The sequence below is a fragment of the Capsicum annuum genome, chromosome 1 (genome assembly GCF_002878395.1).
Source record: "Capsicum annuum cultivar UCD-10X-F1 chromosome 1, UCD10Xv1.1, whole genome shotgun sequence".
Lineage (NCBI taxonomy): Eukaryota > Viridiplantae > Streptophyta > Magnoliopsida > Solanales > Solanaceae > Capsicum > Capsicum annuum.
The window spans coordinates 146,177,417-146,185,219 of NC_061111.1; the positions used below are offsets into that span (position 1 = coordinate 146,177,417).

The 7,803-nt window shown below is 37.5% G+C and overlaps 1 long non-coding RNA gene across 1 annotated transcript; it reads right to left on the reverse strand.

Annotated features, from left to right (window-relative positions):
- Positions 1 to 1,530: 1,530 nt before the first annotated feature.
- Positions 1,531 to 3,278, reverse strand: LOC124887660. The gene is made up of 3 exons (XR_007045500.1): positions 3,208 to 3,278; positions 1,664 to 1,724; positions 1,531 to 1,585 (listed from the first exon to the last, which is right to left on the reverse strand). It is a non-coding gene; the product is annotated as an uncharacterized LOC124887660 (long non-coding RNA).
- Positions 3,279 to 7,803: the final 4,525 nt, after the last annotated feature.

Here is a 7,803-nt window from a genome sequence, read left to right on the forward strand (position 1 = left end):
ATTGTCAACCGAATGATCTTTAACTTGTGATGAAGTTTTTATGACTTCAAATCACTAGTTAAGTTCAGGCGGAGTAGAAAGTTAAAACTTTAATCTCCAAAAACAAGGTATACAGATTCTGAAATTTATTTTCTTATGATTGTTATTTCCTTCTACGGGTACGCAGAATCTGTATATGCAGAACAACAACTTCAACTAGTTCAAGTTTAAAACAAGAACTCAATGAAGTACAAAAATACCCTCAACACAAGTTCAAAGTGATCTTTCTTAGAAGTGTATTTTATTTTCAGATATCAAGATGAAACAGAAATGGCCAAGCTCCCGAATTCACGGACTTTTTTTAAGGAAATAATTCCTCTCACTGTACCCGAGGTTGAGGAATTTTCCTCCTAAGATAAAATGGCCAAACAAATCAATTGTAGCGGTACCTCAAACAACTGGAATATCTTCGAACTCACTGAACGTTTTGAGTGATCACACAGAATATTTTTAAGGTAAGAAGATAGTTTTTATTCTGATGTTTTTGTTTCAAAACTTCTGGATGAAAGCAGGTTTATATAGCCACAAGATGCTCTTTTGAAAAGTGGCAATGGTTCATTCAAACGGTGTAATATTTTCTGAAAATTCATGTCCATTTGTCCAAACAGTGTGTCTGTTCCGAACATGCATGCCATTTTGTGAATCAGTGTGTCATTTCGTTGAAGAATTGCATCTTTCTGAAGCATCAGTTCAAAACAGTGCAACTTTTTTGAAGCATCAGTTTAGTTCGAACATTGCATCTGTTACTATTACTGCATGCATATAAATAGAGTATTAAACACACAGAATTTTTTTTTTGCATTTTTGTCATTGATCAGATTTCAACAACTAAAGTTTGTCCAAAAAGGTAGATCTCATCGATCATTTTCCAAAGCTGAAGCCGAAGCCGAGCCGAGCGAGCGACGACTATGGCATGAGGCATCTCTTATTTCTTGCCTCACTTATCATGTTGAGTAAGTGTTCTTGATTATAAACACTTCCAAGTTCTCTTCTTCCACCAATGTGGGAGAAAGAGTAATCTTTCTAATTTGGGAGTACACTTTCCATTTTAGTGTCTCCTTCCCTCCACCATTTTACTCTCTATTTTTCCATTCACATTTCTTTCATATAGTATGAACCTAACATGCATTTCTGAAAAAGATCAACTCCTTGAAGCCTAGGACTTAAAGGTGCTAACATGACTAAACATATTATCCAGCTACTAGATATCTCTGGAATAGATCACTTCTTCTGCTGTGCCCTATCATGCACTAATTCTGCAGATTCCAAGAAATTATAGGTCCTTCGAAACAACTTCCCTTCAAATGATTTTAGGTCTACCTTCTTCCAACATTATAGATTTTACAGTGACAACAAAAATAACATTTCTCTTTATCAACATAACAAAAAAAGCAAAAACACTATGTCTATGTTTTCTTCTAATTCAACACAGAATAAACGGGTCTCATTTGGCCGATAGAACTATACGAGTAGAAAAGGCATCTGAACTTACTGAATGTGTAGTTGTTCCTCTCTTTATAAATGCCAACAACCTCTTTTCCCTAGCCTAAAGAAAAGGTAAATGAAGGAATTTAATCTATGTTATCTGAATGTTTTGGAGCTATATGAATAAGGTAAAAGAAACCTGTCCCCTGAAATACTCGCAGAATTCATCCCAGGACTGATGCACTTTGACGACAACATATCTGTTGTAAAGAGTTAGCAGTTGAAAATTGATAACTATACAATATAGAGATCCACAGATACAAGCACTATAGAGAACTCTAAAATTTGAAAGACATTTGAAAACATGAACTGAAGAAATGATGAATGCAGCAAAACAGGACAAACAATGAATGAAGCTATGGGTATTGAGAAGCTATTCATAACTCTCAAACTATATCAAATAGATATGTTATTGTCAAGAATGGACCTTGGGCCTAACTCAACCTCAAAAGCTAGCTCAAGAGGTGAGGATTAACCAAGTCTACATAAGCAAATCACTAGTCCATTTCCCAACCAATGCGGGACTTTTACCCACTCTAACACCCCCCTCACGCCCAGGCCTAATTGGCACTGATGCGTGGACCGGGAGCCCAAAACGGAAATGGACTTGGCTCTGATACCATGTCAAGAATAGACCTTGGGCCTAACTCAACCTCAAAAGCTAGCTCAAGAGATGAGGATTACCCAAGTCCATATAATCAAACCACTAGTCCATTTCCCAACCAATGTGGGACTTTTACCCACTCTAACAGTTATAAGATCTGGCTATCAAGAAACAGACCAAGAGATTACTTTTCAAGGAAAAAAAGAAACAGGCCAAGAGATCGCCAAAAAAATAAGAAAATAAATACTAAATTGTTAAATGGACCTTGGGCCTAACTCAACCTCAAAAGCTAACTCAAGAGGTGGGGATTTTCCAAGCATATTGAAGAGACCACTCATCATGTAAACAATTGATGTGGGACTCACAGACCTCTCACGCCCAAGGATGGACTTCTGGAGCATGGACAACATAAAACGGAGGTTCCAACACCGGAATAATGAATTGGGAGGGTTCTGGCTCAGATACCATGATAAATGAATCTTGGGCGTAAGGTTCATTTACCATGGTGCCTGAGCAGGACCTGTTTAAATTCTTGTTTTCCGATGTTGAACTCCTATATTAAATTGTTCATGCTCCAGATGTCCATTCTAGGGGCGTGTGGGTGTGGGAGTCCCACATCATTTGCGGGAGAAGAACATGGACTCCATAAATGGTCTTGGACGATCCTCTCCTCATAAGCTAACTTTTGGGGTTGAGTTACGCCCATGATTCAATTATTTGATATACTGCAGTTTCATAACAATTAGTACAAAAAAACATACACAAAAACGTTATAAAGAGAGTCAGATATCAGTACATTGCACAGGAACACACTCCTAGACCAAAGACAGTATAAAAATTCCCAACTAATGGACTGCTAAAAGGATATGGACAATAATCAAGTCCAGCGCGCTTCAACTTTGTATTATCAATTGGAAATCCTAATGGCCGCAGAAGCAAAGAGAATTAAGAATACAAGTTTTGATGTCACATTAATAGGAGCCAACCCAAGTAGATTTTACTGGTCAAAAGTAATAGCTATCCTAGCACCATGCAAGGATGTTACTAAGATATTTAAACTAATAAATATGTATTGATACCTCAACTAGGTGCAGTCCAACAGCTGATGCTGAGCAAGTTCGTGCTATGCTTCCAGTGTTCCCAGGTATCTATCAATACGAAAACTGTCAAACCTCAAACTGTATCAAAGCATCGGTTATCAAAACCTTTTAATTAAGAGATTTTTTTTACAAACTCTTTAAGTTAGATAACTTCATTAACTAAGCAAGACAGGTCAGGTGGGTTGGGGGAGAAAGACACAATGTATTTTATCCTATCACAAATTACATACACACCAGAGGAACGACTATAATTCAAAATAACCATATGAACATCCTACAGATGAAATTACACTATGAAGTCATACCACTTGAAACTAAGCATGTTAGTAACGTCTATCTTTATGCATTCACGCATCAACTACAAAGAGTAGAACCTGTGAAATCCATTTATGTCTTGTCACTCATATAAATAGGAAATTGTTTGCCTGATTAATGTCGAGAGTTTCCAGCAAAAGCAAATTCCCAAGTTTAATTCAGAATGTCGTTCGAGAAGTCAACAACAACATACCCCGTGTGATCCCACAAATGGAATTGGGAAGGGTGGGTGTAAGCAGACCTTATGTAACGCCCCGGAAAACGGGTCCTGGAGCGTCACACGGTTCTTGAGGCTACGAGTAGCCCCAAGCTAACCCTTTGAGCCATTTTCATTCAGTTCAACACAAATCAACGGGGTTTCCATAAATAACCCTCAAATATCAACAGAACAAAATACGACTTATTAGTCAACTCCCAACATCTATACTAGTCTGACAAGCCTCTAAGAAAATCAATAAAACCAGCGAGCCATTGAGAGATGCCCTAACTGACTCATACTCAGTTATCAAATGTAAACGATTCCGTAAAACCAACCTCAGACATCACGTCCTCTGAACATGAGCACTCACCACAACAGAGGATGTAGAACAGCGTGCCCGAAGAATCACTGTCGAACCTGAAACTGATCACCTGAACCTACATTCCGAGAAAATGCAGCCCACATCCGAAGATGTGGGTCAGTACCATGGAAAGGAACCGAGTATATGGGGGTGTATGCAATTGTATAAACATCATCATCATAAATATTATAAGAAATATGCAGGATGTATGAAAGACTCACATAGCCCGAAGAAAATCATCATAATCATTAGAGGATGAAATAAGTACAATAACACATGTGAGTCATCATATAATTTATCAATCACTTTCAGTTCATCAAGAATATCAATTCTTATAATGTAAATATCTTTTAATCTTTCGAAAGAATAACTTTCACAATTCCACTTTCAAATCACTTCACCATTCACCATAGACACTAGGAAACACACACACACTGGGAGATCGTATAACCGACATAAACCATGTGAGCTACATGGAGTCCAACGTACAACCACGTTTGGGAGAGCCATCCTATCCTTGCCATCGGAGTAGGACTATCGATATCAAATCCACACAAACTAGTGATCACTATATAAATCAGCCTCAGGCTCACTCCTATGGGGGCACATAGTTCTAGGGAAGTAAGGTCCCTTTATACCTCCCACTCGGTGCTAAAGATTTCTCCCGGACTTAGCTCAGATCATTTCAAAGACAATCCATAACAAAACAATTTCAGTAATATATAAATATACATCGGGAGCCTTCATGCTTCCCATCTATCAAAATCAACCACGTTGTGGATTTCTTTCACACTCGAGTTCAAAACAACTCTATTAAGACCAAAAGGTCAAATCATTTAAAATATCTCAAATATTCAACATCAACGTGCTTATAACACACACTTTCTTAAAAAAACACAATTCCCAATGGCGATTCATGACCCAAATATCAAAATCATGATAAATATCGTTCAAGATCATGCTTTATATCTCCACACATGTAAATTCATATTTCAAAATCATAAACATCAAGATTTCATAATAACCATCATAAGATATGGGTTCATGCTTCAAATTCGTAAAAATCAAATAAAAATCATGCCTTTGTAAAGAGAATTACTTTTGGGCACAAGAACGAAAGAAAGTTCTTGTTGAAAAACCCCACATACCTTGAATGATGAACTTTAGATTGATACTCGTTTTTGAGATGTTAATCGTGCCTTTGAATGATGGTTCTTGGAGTTCTTGAACTAGGAACTTGGAATCTTTAATAAATTTGCAGAATTAATGGTGAACTTTGGAGGTTCTTGAAGTTGGATGTAGGAGCTTAGGGTTTTCTTTTTGAGGGAATTTGATGAAATATAACATATAATGCTTCTAATAGGCTTTAATATAGGGTTTGGACGGATTTTGGGTGAGGAAAAATGACCAAAACGCCTCTAAAAGTCAAATAATTCTTGAATCTGTCCTTTGGTGGACTGTTTTGATAGTTTGAAGTAGATCAACCATAACATTTTGCTCCGATATCCAAATTGGATGAAACTAATTTCATTAGAAAGAGGACTCTCATATCTTTCCATTGATATATAGTATCTCACCCAGATCATTATGTACGAGGAGTTATGATCGTTTGAAGTTGACCCAAAAATTCACTTTTGATAGGCTGAAGTAGATCGACCATACCTTTTTGCTTTGATAGACAAATTAGATGAAACCAATTTCATTGGAAAGAGGACTCACAGAGATTTCCGTTGATATATAGTAGATCACCTAGATCATTATGTACAAGGAGTTATGATCGTTTAAAGTTGGAGCAAAAATACGTCAGGCCTCAGTACTTTTTCCTGCATGTTTTACTGTTCACTACTATTCACGGTTCGATCGGAATGTTCATAACTCGTCGCTCGCGTGTCCGTTTTGGATGATCCACATATCGTTGGAAAGCTTATTCGATACTCTACGCAATGGTGGGTCATAATCTAAGACATTCCACATGAAAAATTTATAATTTATTCTAGAAGATAGAACCCAACACGTTTACGCATAAAATTTCAACAAAAAATTTCACGGGGTATTACACCTTATCCCTACCTTTGTGGGATAGATAAGGTGTTTTTGATGGACCCTCAGCTCATGAAAAAAAGAATTGTTTTAGAAAAGTAAAACAAAGAAGGGTAGCCCGGTGAACCAAAGCTCCCGCTATGCATAGAGTCCGGGGAAGGGCCCCACCACAAGGGTGTATTGTACGCATCCTTACCTTGCATTTCTTGTGAAATTAAAGAGAGACATCAAGGCCTGTCTACTCATTTTATGAGTTATAGCTTACCGCTAAAGCTGACTGATTGTTCTGCAAGAGACGCACCGGATAAACTAGCAATATATTATGGCAAAAGATATGGGGAGACAAATCATCATTTTGCACGACACAGATTCATTTTGACCCAAGCTTTTTGCTAGGACATTTTTTCTGAATGTGAACCGAATGTCACATATATTAAGCATAATTATTTTATATTATCAGTATTAGAATAATTTACTGTATAGTTACTGACTTCGTATTTGTAGAAGACTTCTCCTATTGTAGGAGTCTATTGTTGTATATCTATTCCTTAAGTTTAGCTGTAGGTTTTTGTTATTTATTGTATTTAAATTTTAGATACTGAAGGAATAAATCTATCTTTCGACTCTCTCTTTTTATCTGGTTTTATATGGTATCAGAGACTCTAGCCTTTTACGAGTTAGATCCTCTTTCTCTCCTCATCTATGGCTGCACCTCAAGAAACAATTCCTCCAGTTATTATTAACTCTGGTGATGCTACTGTTACCAACAACAGTGCTTCTGCAGCTTCACCTATTGTTCATGTGGTACAATTCAATCCTGCATCTCAGTTACCTATCAAATTGCAAGGTAATCTCAACTTCTCGACTTAGAAAGCACATCTAGAAAGCACATCTTGTGATGCTACTCAATGGACATCAGCTCATGGGATATCTTGACGGATCAAAATTGGCACCACCAATGACAATTACGCAAGATAACCTTACGATGCCAAATCCCAGTTATCAAATCTGGTTCTCTCAGGACCAACTGATCCAGCAAATAATGATGGCATCTGTAGATCCACCATTGCGCCTACTGTTGCCACAGCTCCATCTGCTAAGACTGCCTAGGAACTTCTTCACACGAATTATGCAATTAAGATCCATACTCGCATTTTTATCTTACGCGACCAATTGCAAAATATCAAGAAAGCCTTTAAATCTGTTGCAGAATACTTACAAGAGGTTCGATCTCTTTCTGATGCTCTCAAAGTTACTGGATCACCAGTAACAGATGATGAACTTATTGTCAAGATTCTAAGTAGCTTGGTACCGGAGTATCGTGAAATCTCTGTCGCTATAAGAGTAAGAGACTCTTCATTGAGTTTTGAAGAATTATTTCACAAGCTCACAGATCATGAGCTTTTCCTCAAGCACCAAGATCTTGAGAAGTCATCCTCCACTATCACAACTGCTGTAGCATAGAAGACAAACATGCCACACCAGTCTAATTGGAATAATCGTCGCTTCAACAATCAACAGTGGAACCAATCTGCTCCTCGACAATCCAACTTTAACAATCAACAGTGGAACCAATTTTCTCCTCGACAATCCAACTCCAACAATCAGCAGAATTAGAGATCAAATTCAAGACAATCTATTCGATGCCAATTGTGCCAGA